Here is an 18,121-nt window from a genome sequence, read left to right as displayed (position 1 = left end):
GGTAGAATTGAAATTTTGAATTTGGTGAACAGGGGGCGACCGACTTCAGCTGCCGGGCGCCGTGTGGCCTCACGCTGGCTCGCATGCGTGCCATGGCGCCTCGATCGCTCGTCTTGGTCGCTAGAGGCACTCCCCACTCCCTCACCCACTCCCTCACTCACTCCCTCGCTCGCTCCTTGGCCTGTCCTTCGCTCGGTGGAGCGCGCTCGCCAGGGACAACCGGGCCGAGCTCCATGGCCGCGAGCAGAGCAAGCTCCCACCGCCGGCCATCCTCGCGTCCCTTCTGTGTTCTTCGCCGCGCCTCCAAGCTACCGCAACCAGACGCACCTAGTCCAGCCGGTCACCTCAGACCGCCACGCACGCACGGAGCCGGCCGCCATTGCCGACAAGTCAAGCTCCGCGGCCGCCATCCTCGCTCGTCCTTTGAGCCTCCTCCATCCCAGCTGACCTCACTCTCGACCTCCCCGCTCCGCGCTGCCTCCTGTACGCCACCTTCTCGGTCACGCAGCCACCGGCAGCTGTCGCCGCCGTCATCGCCGGCCGTCGGGCCACTGTTCGTGTGGCCGCGCCAACTCGGGCAGCCTCGGGCCGAGCCGAGCTGTCCCCTGGGTGCGCGCGGCCCTGCTGATGCTCCACCACCACTCCACCGCCGCCGACGAGCCTCCTTCGGCCGGCAACGACAAGTCTGGCATGCTCCTCTGCTGTTAATTCCCACCAGGGGCCTCGGGCTCAAATTTGACAAAGTGGAAGGGTCTAACTGCGAAGTCTGTGACTCAAATGAATAGTGCCGATAAGGACCCATTTGCAGTAAATTTGCTGATTCTTTGGAAATTCATAGTAATTCATAGGAAATTCGTAAAATAGCAAATGAGGACTTTTTGGAATCCTTGTGAAATTCTCTATGCATTAGATCTATGATATAGCATGTTTCAGTTTCAATATTTTGCGATAAAAATAGATTTGTGCAGTAAGGTTGTAATGCTAGTTGAATTTGTTATTTTCCATAACTGCAGATCTATGGCTCCAAATGAAGTGAAATTTTTGTGGCACGCTACTCATGTGATGATTGATGTGTGGTAAAAATTTCATGAGTATTGGATGAAGTATGAGTGAGTTATTGGTTTATCTTGCTCTCACATGATTTCTTGCTTTAGCAACTTGTCTTTTTCATAGAGGTTGCTATACATATTCAAATGGAGTGAAATTTGTATAGTAGACTATTGAGAGGATATGTGAGCCACTGTAATTTTTGTAGAATTTATTGTATAATTTTGGTATATGTTCATTAAGTCACCTTGTTATCTAAAATAAATTAAGAAATGCATTAAAAGAATTTATTTGGTCATGGACACTAGGTTTTCTGGTGTTCTTTAGTCATGTGTGAAATGTTGGTAAAGTTGGTTTTACCCAATTATGAATTTGCAACATAAGTTAATAATTATTTTCTTGCTGATGTGGTTTATGGACAGATCTGGGAACTTAGCAAAGTTCTTCATGACAATGTGCTTTGTTGTGAAACTTGTTTATACAAAAGTTGTAGATAATTTATGTATCTAGCTTCTGTTAAAATTTGGTATCATTTGGCCAAGTAGTGTTTGAGTTACAACTGTTTAAAGTTAGAATACAGGAATTGTTGCTCTCTATTTTGTATGAACCTGTTTCTGTAAATGTATAATTTCGTCCTACTTAACTTGTGAATCATGCTATGATGGTTACAGATTAAATGTAGATAATTTCATAAGCTTTCCAAAATGTCTTCTTGCAAGTCATTTGGATTTGTGTAACTTAAGTTATAGCTAAATCTTGTAGCTGCTGTTTGCGTCCAGAAATTGGTAGATTCCAATTATAGTGTTTGCTTGTATATTGTTAAGTGGGACTTATGCCTTGAATGATGACTGAGTTAGAGCACCTGAGATCTTGGGAAACTTGTGTGCATGCTTGGTGTTGTCATCTTCTTTGCCATCTTAGCATGATAGATTGTGTGATGTTTAAGTTAAGCATCGCAAAGTACTTAAGTGTGTTAGTGTAAACTATGCTTGTCTTGCTTGCTATTTTGTGATGCGTCTCATGGTACTATTCTTCATATTTATGCACTTGCATATTGCATCTCACCTAGGTACGCTAGATGCACCACGTGAAGGATGGGATGTTGGAGCCAAACCCGAAGACAACGTTTGATGGATCTATCCCGAAGATGGAAGGACTAAGCAAGTGCTAGGACCTGAGATGTCACCAGGACGGTGCAACCTAACTGAACTGACTTGTGTCGGATCCTAGGCAAGCCCCGGAGCATATTAAGCCTCCTAATTTCTGAAATGCAGTTAAATTATAATGGTTACATATATATATTGTTGCATTAAGTTTATGTGTTGGATGCAAACACTTGCTGCATTGGTTATCCAATCCTTGTCTAGATATTGATACACTAAATCCTATATAGCTCAGGCTCGTGTAGTGCTTAGCCCTACTTTAATACGGTAGAAGTCAGGTGATTTCCTATCACCTGCGAGATATAGGAAGATACATATGGCACTGGTTGGCTATATTTGCTTATCAGTGGAAAAGAACCAGTCTTAATTTGAAATGAAGACCGGATGGAGGCTTGCCAGGTTTGTAGTGACTTCCGTCTATGTCGCTTAAGGACTGAATCTTGGAGCCTTTCCTGTTCATGTTGAATGCATGCCTCTCTCTTAGTTGGCCGCAGTCCGAAGACCGACCGTGAAGCCGAGTAGCTCAACTCAGGACTGGGAGTCGATAAGTATAAAGTACGCCTCGGAAGGGAGCCGTAGGCGTGAGTCCATGGGCAGGTGATTTAAAAGTCCTGATCAGTCCTGGCAGAAGGGTAATCCCTAAGAGAGCTAGGCGCTGATCGAAACCCGCGAATTTGGTTCCTTGAGTTGTCCCAAAGGTGACCCACGGCTACCCTTGCAAAGTATGCTAGGGTGAGAGTTAGGAATACCCCCTCAGCTGAGTTGTAATTCGATTCGAGTCGCCGTCTCTCCCGGTTAGTGAGAACTTGACGGGCTTATCTCCAAAGTAGATACACTAAATAACATAATGGTTCAGAAATGATGATATGATGATGACAGCCTTATTATACCTGCTATGGTTAATATTGTTTGCTCCTAATAAGTGAGTGCTCTAGTACAGGTGCAAATCTAGTGAACAGGTAAATGATTATAAACTTGATGCAAAGTTTAAATAGGTTACTATATTCATAAGCTCTTTTATGCAACTGTGTCAAGCTAGCCCACCTCATAAGCCTTGCATGACCCTTGGTGTCCTTTATTTCTGGTTTTGATGGGTAAGTCTAGCTGAGTACATTCTCGTACTCAGGGTTTATCCCACCATATTGCAGGTGGAGTTCTCGACCTGTTGATGATGGTGGCTAACCGCCGGTGGGCTCGGTGATTCTATAGTTACTTCTCATCTATATGCTTTTGTCGGATGATGTCACTTATACTAGCAATGTATTTGGAACATATATTAATGTAATCTTTTGAAAGCTATGTTGTTTTCACTAATCAGTTTTGAAACCCAAACTTGTACTATTATTTGTGAATCTATTTGTAATATTATTTTCCGCTGCAATCCTACGTATGTGATGTGTATTTGCTTAATCACGTGATCTTGGTTGTGATGTTGATTTACCGAGGTCTTTCGGGACACTCGGCGGACTACCGAGTTTATATGAGTGAAGGTATGCGCGTGTCAACATGTTAGCGGGGACAGCCGTACTTGATCTTGTATAAATTGGGCGGTTCCGTTACAACAAACATCACCAACATCACATATATATCATCAACATCACATATATATCACCAACACCACATATATATCACAAACATCACATATATATCACAAACGTCACATGTCTCACAATATATCACAAATAAGTTCACAAGTAATCCAAGTGCTCCATCATCTACAACCACAATTGCAAATAGAAGTATCATTAACAACCACAAGTATCATTACCAAGATGGTCAATGAGTCTGATTTGGTGAAGGATTCACTGGAGCATGAGGATTGTTCGATGCCGTCGATTGATTCTACACAAAGGAGAAGAGATTGCATGTGTGAGACAAGATAAATATATACCATACATGAATAAAACTTTCAAACTCTACTAGGTTTGACCGTAAGCATGAACATACAAACTAAAACATTTATACTCATAGGAGTAGAATAGTGAGGAGTTGGAGGTGGAGGTGGAGCGAATAGCGAAGGTGGCGGAACTACACCCATAGCGGCGCCAAGACTTTGCATGTACTAAAGAATCTCTATCATCCTTCGCTGCTCGGCCTCCCTCTCGGCCTCCAATCTCTCCATCTTCGCCTGCATCTGCTCCTGTATCCTCCTCTCTTGTTCCAGATGGACCTACAATATATTCACCCTAATGTTATAATAATGCAAAGGAAAGGTAGAAAAAACTAATGAACAACGAATAAACTAGGAATAACCTCGAGTGCCTCCACCTGGTGGTGTGAAGTGTCTTGCCAAGGTCATATGGCTAGGCTCGTGCTCATGCTGCTTGCTTGAATCTAGGAGAGACTGGGAGTAGCGGCTGAGTCGATTGCGCCGTCACCAATCCAGTACCACCCATGCTTCTTGCCTCCTCCCACCCTCATGATGACTTCTCCATCAAAGTCCTTGATGCTCGGATCGTACTCTGGCCCATGAACCTCCCTTGCCATCGATGTGTACTCATTGAGGCAGTTGTGGACGGTCGCATTGTTGTACGCCTCGGGCCCGTCCTCTGGGTTGTAGTCGACGTCGGACGTCGCCTTGCCCTTGTGGGCCATAGCAAATGCCTTGAAGATGGAGCAAGGCTGGCCACCATGTGACGCCGACTGCGAGAAAAACAGCAAGATGATTAGAAATCATGCAGAATTGAGCGTTAGAATAAATAAATGAATTTGCATACCCATGTTTCTATGTATCCGCTGAGGCTACGGCTGCCTTGATGGTGTGCTACACCTGGCATCATCAAACGCCATTGTTCCTACTATCTAATAGGTGAGGATAGGTCCTAATCCGACATGAGGATCCATAGATGAGGTTAGTTTCCATGCTCTACTCCTATCCGAGATAGAATTTTGGCAGCACCTCCCCGTTGTTCTCCAAATACACGTCTTGCCAGGGAGAGTGTGTATCCAGGAGAACAACAGGGAGATGATGCTGAAACTCTATCTCAGATCGGAGCAGACCATAGAAACTAACCCCACCTATGCATCCGCGGGCTGTCCAAAAAACATGGACAATTCAAAACAGATACGGTTTTAGATATGGAAATATCTATATATTTCCAACCGTATCTCTTTCGAACGGGAGACGCCTAACTAGGTTACATGATCTACGACCATGATACGGAAAGAGGGGTTATACCTAGGGTGGCGGTGGAGTCAGGCTAGCGGGCCATGGCGGATCGGTGCTGTGGTGAGGCGATGCGGTGCAGGCAGACCTGCAGCGGCGAGGAAGGTGATCGGGGTCACCGAGGTACTTCGGCTCTGCTCCGACGAGCTCTTCTCTACCAAAAAAAAGAAATATAAAACTGTCAATACAAAATTTCGGCAACACCTCCCTTACACGGTGAGGTTTCCAAAACCTGCAAGAAAACCAACGGCATGATGGCCGACATGCACATATATATGAACAACACGATGGCTGACATGCACAAGATTATATCCAACCACATATATATAATAATGTCACAATCACTCCTATGACTCCTATGACTACCACCACTTCTACTCTACCACTACTACTACCGCAACTACTAGTAGTACTACTGACGATGATGATGGTAGGGCATACCTAGTGGGTGTTATAGGGCAGCGGTGGTGAAGGGGCTAGGGCACCGGTGGACAAGGCGAAGGTTGGGAAAGCGCCGGGGACGTGGCAACAGGTGGCTGGGGCTCCTCCTCCTTCTTCCTCCTCCTCTTCCTCCTTCCTCCTTCTTCCTCCTCTCCTCCTTTCTTCCTCCTCCTCTCTTTCTCCTCCTCCAGCGGCACGGCGCGGGGAGCGGCGCGGGCGTGGGTGGGGGCGGCGGGGCGGTCACCACATTTGCAAATGTGCTAACACTCCAAGTATTTCACCATCGCGTGCAAGTGTGTTAGCATTTTCATAATCATTTTTCAAAGGTTAAACACTTCTCACCGAATGTGCACTAGGCCTAAAATGCAATGCAAGTATTTCAACACCTAGTGGCACTAGATGATCGAGTTTTCTGATAAGAGCTCCATTCTTAATAGTACGACCATCTATCCAAAATATGATCACATTCACTAAGTGTCTCGATCACCAAACCAAAAAGCTCCTATTAAGTTTCACCTTTGCCTTGAACTTTTTGTTTTTATCTTTCTTCTTTTCCAAGTTCAAGCACTTGATCATCATGGTCTCCACACCATCATCATGATCTTCACCATTGCTCCATCACTTAGAATAGTGCTACCTATCTCATGATCACTTTGATAAACTAGGTTAGCACTTAAGGTTTTATTAATTCACCATAATCAAACTAGAGCTTTCAAGCGCTGCTAAGCAGGGCTAGCCGTTGTAATCCGCTGCAAGCCGTGTAGCTCCTCTACAATCAGTTCCATTTGCACCATCTCTCAAGACATTGTCCCACACCGGAATAGCCATTGTGAAGCTGGGCTACCCGCCACAAGCTGCTGCAAACTGCCAAACCGACGCTAGAGGAGCTGCCTTAGGCGCACACCAAGCCGACCCCGTCTATCGAGATCCATGCGCAAACACCGTAGCTTCCAGTAACCTAGTTGTCTCATCGAGGTACAAGTGCCACACATGGCCTCCGGCTGCTGGTCAGAAGCCTCCACTCAGGTCATCAACAACGCTAGTCTCCTGGCACCACCTCCCATGTCGGCCTCCTCGCCAACTCCATAGGCACCTTACACGCCGGCATCCTCACCAACTTCATAGTCGCAACTCAACTGCTAGACAGATGTGAAATCCTCGAATCGCCATGCCAAATCCCCCTCTCGGCCACCTTCCGCCACAATGGACACCGGTGTTGACACCGTTTTTTTGCACGTGTCAAAATGATCAGAGTGGGCTAATCGGTAGGAGGAAAGTTACTGTATACACTGACAGCCGATAAAAATCAGCTTGTAAAGATGGTCGCCGATGAATGGTGGTGATCGATGGAGAGGTTGATTTAGACTCGGGCGTTGTCGATAAGGTTGGAAATGTTATTGTCGATGCCGATGAAGGAAGGCTTGAAGACTACTGCCGATGGAACAGGAAGTATGCCAATGGAGAGGAGGTCGGTGAGATTTCCATCATAATCAAGGTGGACAAGGAAATAGATAGGAGTTGATTTCCTTTTCTATGTTTGTTAGAGTATGATTCATGTAAGAATCGCGTGTTCCCTTAGATATGGTCTTGGCGTCCTAGTTGTGTTTGGTTATGTCTCTTTAGATTAGGGTATAAATATAGATTGAGGGGCAATGTAATAAAGAATATATATCAATCAATATCAAAACCAATTTTTACTCCTATTTTGCATCTACTTACTTTTCGGCGATTTCATCAATTTGCATATTTTCCCTTTTTACGAGTTCTCATTGATTCGGCGAGTTGCATAGCTTCAGTGCGACCTTCAGCGATTCTCGAGTTCTGCGTGAGTACCTCTTGGCCGTGACTTCCGGGCGTATCGCTGTTGTCAGGACCAAAGTGCTCGTATCTTCATCCTTGTCGATTAACAGGTCAAATCGACTGGCATGCTTTGGATATCGATTCGGGTATTAGCCCTTTGTGTTTACAGATCCACTTTTGCATCAACACATCTTTTGGCACGCCTAGTGGGACTCTTCAATTCGATCAATATGTTCAATTCCGAGATCGATTCAGGGAACATTATCGCGGTATCAGAAGAAGATCTTAAGGAAGAGTAGAGGCAGGCTATGGAAAAGGCTGTAGAAGAATACAGGCAGCTTTGTCTGAAATCGTTTAGCCTGAACAAGAGTGGACAAGTCATCCAGAAGCAAGATTTGCTGTTGCCTCGGCAGGTTACCTTTGACTCCAATCCTGGTAAACTTCAAGAGATGGTTAATTCTATAGTAAATCATGCTTTGATTAATCATTCCAATGTACTGTCCAATACTGTTCATAATGATATGGTTCGAACTCTCAAAGAAGGACAAGTGTCACAGCATTACATCGGGCCTGTCTATCACCAACCAGAGCCGGCATCTGTTAATACTCCATCGGCTCCCTCGGCCGTTGTGGGTACAGAAGTTACTTCTCCTCCAGTATCGGCAGGCTTACCTAATATTCAATCTACACCGATACGATCAGATCCGGTACTATCAGGAGGACGAGTTCAGCTTAATACAGATCTAGCGGCATTAGCTATGTCAGGCCCTATGTCTCAGAATAGCCAGATTCCTGCTAATTGGTGGGGATATGGTATGCCTCCGGAGTCATCTGCTTTCAATCCTGGGTTACCTCAAGTGTTTGATGCAGTAGGAAAAGCTCCTATACCATCGGCTATTTCGCCGATGGCTCAAGTGCCTCAATATGCCACAGCAACTACTGTGCAACCAACTCCAGGAGGTTTCCAGATGCCTTTGGTTCAAACACCCAATTCAAGTCCATCGGCAAGCTTACTGCCGATGCAGCAGAAAGCCCCTGTTATGAGTCAAACTAGGGTTCAGTTCATGCCTCAAGCTGGTTATAATTATCCAACAATGTCAGCAAATTACCAGCCATCACAAAATCAACAGGTTGCAGGGATTCAACAAGGTCATATGCAAGCTGGTTTCTAGAATCAAGCATCGGCAGCTCAGTCGATGAATCCTTTCCAACAGGTTAATGGACCACAAGTGACGGCAAATATGCCGATTGCTGAAGATCGTGGGCCACAAAGATATGTGGAGGGATATCAGCAGGCACCTCCCATAGAAATTCAGCCAGTTCATCATCAGGAGGCTGATGCTTTTTGGGCCGATAGGATAGCAGAAATTATGAAGGATCAGTTTGGGATAAAGCCCAAGGTCAATACTTATTCTTATCGGACTCCATACCCTCCTGCATATGATTTAATTCCTCTCCCAAATTGGTACAAGGTACCAGATTTCACTAAATTCTCTAGGCAAGATGATACATCAACAATGGAACACGTCAATCGCTTCATTATTCAATGTGGAGAGGCAGCTAGCAGAGATGAATTAAGAGTTCGATTATTTTCATCATCTTTGTCTGGATCGGCATTTACATGGTTCATTTCATTACCACCAAATTCTATTATTACTTGGGTTGATCTAGAAAAACAATTTCATAAGTATTTCTTTGCTGGAATCCATGAAAAGAAGCTTACCGATTTAGTAAAATTGAGACAGCGTAATGATGAATCGGTAGAGAGCTTTGTGCAAAGGCTACAAGATGTAAAAAATAAGTGCTACAGCCTGGTGCTGGATGATCGGTAGCTTGCCGATCTAGCTTTCCAAGGATTATTGCCACATCTTAAAGACAGATATGCTTCTCAGGAGTTCGAAAGCCTCAGTCATCTTGTGCAAAGGATCTCTGATCAAGATACCAGGGTCTTTGAACCTAAAAAGAATTGGAGTAAAAAAGTATCATTTGTTGAAGAAGTAGGAGATTCTGATTCTGATGAAGAACCAGTTATTGGCTTAGCTGAGTGGGTTAAGAATAAAAAGCCGATATCTTGTCCCTTTGGTCAGAAAGAGCTAGAAAAGTTTACCTTTGATATCACCAAGGCCAACAAAATATTTGATCTTCTGCTTCAAGAGGGCCAAATTAAGCTGTCACCTAATCATGTTATCCCATCGGCAGAAGAGTTGAAGAAGATCTTGTACTGCAAATGGCATAATGCAACTTCACACAGTACAAATGAGTGCAAGGTGTTCAGGCAACAGTTACAATCGGCTATTGAATCTGGGAGAATTCAGTTTGGTACTTCTAAAGCCCAGAAGCCGATGAAAATTGATCAACACCCTTTTCCAGCAAATATGTTGGAGGCCAAAGGGAAGACCAAGGTATTGACGTCAGAGGCTGCTGAGAAAAACACATCAGTGGATCCCCAACATCGGATAACTACCGATGATGCAAAAAGTAAGGGTTTGCTGGGAGAAAGCAGGAGTTCCAAAAATCCTCCTCGATCTAGCATTGTGATTACTCATCAAAGGCAGCAGGAGGATTGGCATCAGCGTAAGGACCGATATCGACAACAGCAAGAAGAGAGACGTCGGGAAGAATGGTATCGGCATAAAAATCATTGGAGGTGCCCGTTTTTCATCCATTGTTGGGAAGAAGGTATTAAATTGCCAACTGTTGAAAATTGCCCTGAGTGCAATGGTTATTATGGGGTTAATCGGTCAGAAAGGAGGTTTCAACCTGGCAATCAGGGTTTATTTATCAATGAGCCGATCAGAGGTAGAGCATCAGTGCATGATCGGCTAGGGGGCAGACTTGGTGTACATGAAAGACTTGGTAAACGCGCTGAATATTTTCTAAGGAATCAAGAGGAGCTTGAGGAGATGGCAAACGCAAGAGTTCCCGATGAAGAAATATTCTATAGGGACCCTAATATACGCTGTGTAGAATCAACTGGGACCTGTTATCAGCCGGTTTGGAAGACCAAGTTTCCTCGATGGTGCCCGGAGGGTCTGACAAAGACACAGAGAAGAAGGATGCAACATGAGCATCAGGAGGATTTATACCGAGAGGAAAATTCCTCCAATGAGAGGTCCGGTCATCAGCAGTGGCAGGTAAAACACAAAAATAAGGGTCCATCGGCAGATGTTAATATGGTATTCATGTTGCCGATGGAGTTTTTGGCACTATCAGATAATGAGGATGAAGTTGTTCTCTGTGATCAAGTAGCTCAGTTGACACTAGATCCAATGATGGTTGTTTTTTAGAAACCTACTGATGACGAGAGATAGTATCTTAAAGCTTTGTTTGTGAAAGGCAGAGTTAATGGGCAGCCTGTATCTAAGATACTTATCGATGGAGGGGCTACGATTAATATTATGCCTTATGTGATGTATCAGAAACTTGGTAAGGGAGATCAAGACTTGACCAAAACCGATATGATGCTGAAGGATTTTGAAGGCAATGTGTCATCGGCTAAAGGGGTAGTATGCGTTGAATTGACCATCGGTAGCAAAACCTTGCCGACGGCGTTCTTTGTTATTAATGGCAAGGGTGCATATAATCTGCTTCTAGGGAGGGATTGGATTCATGCTAATTGTTGTGTTCCTTCTACAATGCATCAATGCCTCGTACAGTGGATTGGGGATAAGATTGAGGTTGTTCCTGGTGATTCTTCTTATATCATCGCATCGGCAGAATCAGATACTTATGAGCAAACTAAATGCATATCAGGAGAAGTTTGGGAAAAAGAGTTTCTTAGAGTTGCTGATTATGAAATTCCACCGATCCAAGCAGTCGGTTCTGAAGAAGAGTTTTAATGGATAGGTTTGCTGATGATGGAAAATTAGGTCAAGGGTTCACATCGGCAGATGATTTAGTAGAAGTAGATATTGGTGATGGCGATAGGCCAAGACCTACTTTTATTAGTGCTAAGTTAGATTCCAAGTGTAAGCAGCAAATGACTGATTTGTTAAAAGAGTATAAAGATTGTTTTGCTTGGGATTATATTGAGATGCCTGGATTAGACCGATCGATAGTTGAACATCGGTTACCTATCAAATCTGGATTTCGGCCACATCAGCAGCCAGCGCGCCGATGCAACCCTAATATACTTCCTGACATTAAGGCCGAAATAACTAAATTAATTGAGGCAAAGTTTATTCGGCAGTATCGATATGCAGAGTGGATCTCTAATGTGGTTCCTGTTTATAAAAAAAATGGAAAACTTCATGTTTGTATTGATTTCAGGAATCTTAACAAAGCCACACCGATGGATGGCTATCCAATGCCGATTGCTGATTTGTTGATTGATGCTGCAGTCGGACATCAAATTATCAGCTTCATGGATGGTAATGCAGGTTACAATCAAATATTCATGGCTGAAGAAGATATTCCCAAGACTGCTTTCAGATGTCCAGGTCATGTAGGGTTGTTTGAGTGGGTAGTCATGACGTTTGGTTTGAAAAATGCCAGCGCTACTTATCAAAGAGCTATGAACTTTATTTTTCATGAATACATCGGCACATTAGTGGAGATCTACATTGATGACGTAATGATTAAGTCTGGAGATATCACAAAACATCTAGCCGATTTACGAAAGATATTGGAGTGCACAAGGAAGCATGGATTGAAGATGAATCCTAATAAATGTGCATTTGGTGTATCGGCAGGTCAATTTTTGGGTTTTATGGTGCATTAGCGGGGTATCGAAATCAGTAGGAAGTCTATTGATGCAATTAACAAGGTGGTTGCTCCTACCACTAAAACTGAATTGCAATCTTTGATCGGTAAGATTAATTTCATTAGAAGATTCATATCTAATCTGTCGGGAAGGATCAAGGCTTTCGGTCCATTACTTAAATTGAAAGCCGATCAGGAATTTGTATGGGGAGCTGAGCAGCAGTTAGCCCTAGATGAGATTAAGAAATATTTGACAAATCCTCCAGTGCTAGTTCCACCTCAACACGGGAAACCTTTCAGGTTGTATTTGTCAACTGATGATACCGTTATCGGTTCAGCTCTTATTCAAGAATTTGAAGGGAAAGAGCGTGTTATTTATTATTTGAGCAGAAGATTAGTGGATGCTGAGACAAGGTATTCGGCCATTGAAAAATTATGTCTGTGTTTATACTTTTCTTGTGTCAAATTAAGACATTATTTGTTATTTGTCGAATGTACAGTCATATGCAAAGACGACGTAGTCAAGTATATGCTGTCGATGCCAATATTAAGTGGTAGAATCGGCAAGTGGATTTTAGCATTATCAGAATTTGAACTACGTTACGAATCGACTAAGGTAGTTAAGGGGCAGGTTATGGCTGATTTTGTCACTCAACATTGTAACACAGTGGACTCTCTGGAGGTTGCTCCTTGGACACTTTTCTTCGATGGGTCCACATGTGGTGAAGGAGCAGGTATCGGCATTGTATTGATTTCACCTCAAGGAAAGAAGTATGAATTTTCATTGCCGATTGTTGCTACATCGACAAACAATCAGGCTGAATACCAAGCCTTGATAAAAGGGTTAGAATTGCTGAAGGAGATATGTGCCGATGCTGTTGAAATCTTTGGTGATTCTATGCTAGTTATAAATCAATTGGCTGGGATTTATGAATGCCGAAGTGAAGTTTTAATTTCGTATTATGAAAGATGTTTGCAATTGTTGAAAGGGTTTAGAGATTTTCGTCTTGAACATATTTCTCGACTGCATAATGAAGAGGCTAATCAACTAGCTCAGCATGCTTCAGGGTATCAGCCTATTCAGGAAGTGCTAAAATCGGTAGTCGGTACCGATGACTAGAGAAAGGAGATTGTCGATTATTTAAAGGATCCATATAAAAAGGTTGAAAGACGTATAAGGTTCCAGGCTACCAAATATGTGCTCCTCGATGATGAATTATATTATTGAACTATAGATAAAGTTTTACTCAGATGTGTTAGCAGTGATGAATCGAAAAGCTTGATGGGTGAAATTCATGAAGGAGTGTGTGGAGCGCATCAATCGGCTTTCAAGATGAAGTGGATGATCAGAAGGAATGGATACTATTGGCCGACTATTCTTGAAGATTGTTTTAAGTATTTTAAAGGATGTCAGGGGTGTTAAAAGTTTGGTAATGTTCAAAGAGCGCTTGCATCAGCTATGAACCCTATAATTAAACCTTGGTCGTTCTAGGGATGGGCTATCGATCTCATCGGTCAGATTTATCCGCCATCGAGCAAAGGACATAAATTTATTCTGGTTGCTACCGATTATTTCACAAAATGGGTTGAGGCAATTCCTTTAAAAAGGGTGACATCGGCTAATATGATCGATTTTGTGAAAGAGCATATTGTTTACTGATTTGGTATTCCTCAAACTATCACTACCGATCAGGGTACTATGTTTATATCAGGAGAATTTGATGAGTTTGCTGTAGGTATGGGAATTAAAGTTTTAAATTCTTCTCCATATTATGCTCAAGCTAAATGGTCAGGGCTGAGGCTTCTAACAAAGGGATCATCAAACTCATTAAGCGCAAAATTAAAGAAAATCCTAAGAGGTGGCATACAGTATTAAATGAAGCCTTATGGTCATATCGGATGTCATGTCATGGTGCAACCAAAGTAACGCCTTATCAGTTAGTATATGGACACTGACGCAGTATTGCCTTGGGAAATTAAAACTGGCTCTAGGCGAATACGTTCTCAAAATCAGCTGACTAGCCGATGATTATGATACTCTTATGAAGGATGAGTTGGAAGATGTGGCGGGTCATCGGTTAAGGGCTCTAGTTAGCATTGAAGAAAATAAGAAAAGAGTAGCCAGATGGTATGACAAGAAGGTGAAGGTAAAGGAGTTTGCCGATGGAGATCTGGTCTAGAAATTGATTTTACCGATTGGGACTAAAAGTTCAAAGTTCGGAAAGTGGTCTCCTAATTAGGAAGGTCCATATCAGATAAATCAGTCTATTCCTGGTAACGCATATATTCTAGAAACCCTCAAAGGGGTCGTGTTTCCCAGAGCATTAAATGGAAAATATTTAAAGAAATATTACCCTAGTATCTGGATGGATGCATAAAAGTATAAGTGCCGATAACAGTCCTATCGGCTAGAATTATACAAGGATAGTCAATGTCTCGTAAAGTGCCGATGCAATAGACAAGATTTACAAGTTTAACAAGGATTGGATAGCCAATATCGCACGTAGGCGAATCTAGTTCGGCTTCCTTCATTTCTTTGATGTCTTCATCGGCTAGTACCCTCCACAGGCTTGAGTTTTTTCTTCATGGCCAAGGCTTTGCGAGCCTGGGTGTCTCTTTCTTGCTGAAGGGACCTTGATGGCATTGGGTAGCTGGCTTTCTTCTTGTTGAGCATGAGTTAAGGCTACCTCGACTTCTTTCAATTCAGCCAATAGAGCCATCTTCTTTGCTGATAAATCTAAGATTTTCTGCTTAAGTTCAGCGCCCGAAGTCTGCAAGTTGCCGATGCCCTTGTGCTTCTCATCGGCAATTTGTTTCAGTTGTAGCATCTCTTCTTTGAGTAGAGCCTGAGCTGCTCTATCGGCAATGCGTTGAGCAGCCCGTTGATATTGCAGTTGGCGGCTTTCTAAATGGGCTGCTGGGAAGAGTACTTCTTCAACATCGGCAGGGACCTGGCCACGGATTGTTTTGAAAATTGCCTTTGCGGGGTCCGAGTCATCTACCAGTTGGGCGGTATCCTGCTGTAACAAGTTCGGGAGAGCTTCCAACTTGGACTTAGTTTCTGCCGATATTGTTCCCAGTGTAAGGGAAGAACTTGTTTCCTCTCCATCATCGTCAGAAACATCAATGGCAAAGGAAAATAGGCTATTTGAGGAGTCTTGTTCCTGAGGAAAAGAAAAACAGGTCAGTTAAGGATAAGTATGAATATTATAAATCGACTAGGTCAATCGGCTTACCTGTTTCAAGGCAATTTCCTGTACTTGGCTAGAGGAAGCAGCCTGGAGTATGCCGTGTGGAGGATCGGCTGAGCTTGCCGATGGGATATCCTCTATGACCTCATCGGTGGTTGGCTCTTGGGGTATGATGACCGATGGTATGTCCTGTACAGGAGGATTAACTGCTTGCTCAGTTGCATCGACTGATTCTAGGCGAATTGCAGACATTGGGGCAGATGTGGGGATCGGCATGGACTTCTGTCATTTTGGCTGTGCCTCAGCATCTGTTAAGGCTTTGCGCTTTGCTTGGGCATCAGCAACGGTTGGCTAGGGGGCATCGGCACTTGTTGGTTGTGAAGCTTGGACATCTGGTACGCTTGCCGATGTACCCATTTATTGCTGCAAAACAAGCGTAAGGTATGATATTTAACAGATAAAATGTGAAATCAAAGGGATACCTCTGAAGGTTTGTCAAAAGAAGTGGTGCTTGATATCGGAGGAATTGTCGATGATGATCCAGCAGCGGCTCTTACACCCTGATGATTAATATTAATACAGTTTGTGATCGGCATGAGTAGAAATAAACAGGGTTGTTACCTTGAATGCCTTGACTAGGGTTGTAGCAGCAGCCGATGGAGTGGCCCTAGCTGTAGCCAATTTGGACTTGGAGGTGATGGTCTTGGCACGGGTCTTCTAGGTGAGTCAAAGCAGCTAAGGTGGGGGCGTTGTAGCCGATCGGTGATATCGGGGAAACAGGCCGAAGATCGAAGGGTTTCCCACTTTTGCTCATAGTTGGTGCTGGGTTGTTAACCTGTCACGAGAAGGTTAGTTACCGATATATGAGAGGAAAAAGCAGAAGAGAGTTAAAAGAAACTTACTGCGTCATCAGGAATGGCGTATTCAGGGTCGATCATGTGCCAATATGTGTGAGCAGATGTTGCAAACAGTTATTCCCTCCACTCTCGCCACCATTGCTTATATGACTCGGTGATGAAAGATACTGGTGTCCAGATGGATAGATCGACATCTGTAGTATCGGCATCAGGGGAGAGTCGCACTACCTTGCTCCAATCTGTTCCGCATGTGATTGTTTCTCTGGGTTTGATCACATCGGCAAAACAAAGTTTGATTGGCAGTTGCCCAAAAGCCAATTGACGGGATACTGCCGATGGATTGTAAAACTCATACGTGATATTGGTGTTTTTCCCGCTACCGAATGTGTTTACTGGGATTGCCCTGGGAGTAATGATGGCCATCATGAGTTCGTTATCCTAATTCAGAGTGTCATCGGCAAAGTTGAAAAGAAGGGGGAATCTGTTTTCTTCGTCAATATAAGGTACCCAGGCCCTATGATCACGAGAAAGACCATTGTAGAAGCTTTGGAAGAATCTATCGATCTGGTCTTCATTGGCCTCTGTTCCAGGGAGGACAATTATGGCTTCACCAAAATTGAGGGGTGAGCGTGTTGCCGATTCCTCATCCCCAAGCACATGGTCTTCAGCAATTTCTCGTGGGAATTGTTGGGCAAAGAAGTCCCATTGCAAACATTTGTGCATATGGGTATTCAGCCATATGTTGATAAACCACCACGGGACCTCCTAAGTTGCCGATGGGTTCACCAAGCAAAAGTTTCTGAGACACTTGATGAAGAAGATGATAAGTAGAGCTTCAGAAGGTATCGGCCAAGAGGGAACCTTACACCATTGGCCAAGAGTTCAGCCACAGGGAGGAAGGCGTTGGTTGGTTCCTACTGATCGACCACAGAAGATAAATTTTTCTAACCACATATTCAAGAATGTGGCATGTTCCCTCTGGTTAACTATCCCGGTCTTCTGGCATTCTTGAATATATCATGTCCAACCGCCGATGTTACGGGTATTCACCCTATATTCAGATTTTCTGCCATAGATGGAGCCTTCATCGGCAGTTGAAATATCCAAACCAGTGAGCATGTAGACATCGGCAAGTGTGGGAGTAGCTGGGCCATGTCCAAACATAAAAGTGTTTGTTGTGTCTGACCAGAAGTAAGCAGCTGCAATCATCATTGACTCGTTCTTCTGCATATCGGCAATAGATAGCCTAATGCATTGGTCTAGCTTCCGTTCTACCCAGTGTACTTAGCATCGAGCCTATTAACCCTCAAGTACCAATCTTTCCACCCTTTGGTGGTTTTGGGCCAAGATCGGAATGTATCTTTCCATAAATTCAGAGAGAAATTTTGGGCACTAAAGAGGATTCTGTTAACCTATGCATTAATCAGATCAGTTGGATATGGGTTGCCCATTGGTCCTAGGCATTGGACATGCGGCTGATTGGTTAGGAATAACTAATTTGTTGCGCAGTTCCTAAGTTTAGAGGATCCTGGAGAACAAAAGAAAAGAAAAATTACCAACTGTATGAACTCGCAAAGACCAGAGGAATCGAGGTAAAAGGTAATGGAAGTGGAACGAACCGCAGGGACGTCGAAGTTGATTGCCATTATCTTGAGGTAGATGGGGGCACGAGCCGGAGACTCGAGGTTGACGCTGGAGAAGAGTTCTTGTTGGTTGAGGTCGCGCAGTTGTTCGTTGGAGTCGCCGCCGGAAAGA

This window comes from Miscanthus floridulus, chromosome 9, assembly GCF_019320115.1.
Source record: "Miscanthus floridulus cultivar M001 chromosome 9, ASM1932011v1, whole genome shotgun sequence".
Taxonomy (NCBI): domain Eukaryota; kingdom Viridiplantae; phylum Streptophyta; class Magnoliopsida; order Poales; family Poaceae; genus Miscanthus; species Miscanthus floridulus.
The sequence above is the reverse complement of the archived record's forward strand: the minus strand, read 5'-3'. Positions refer to the sequence as shown.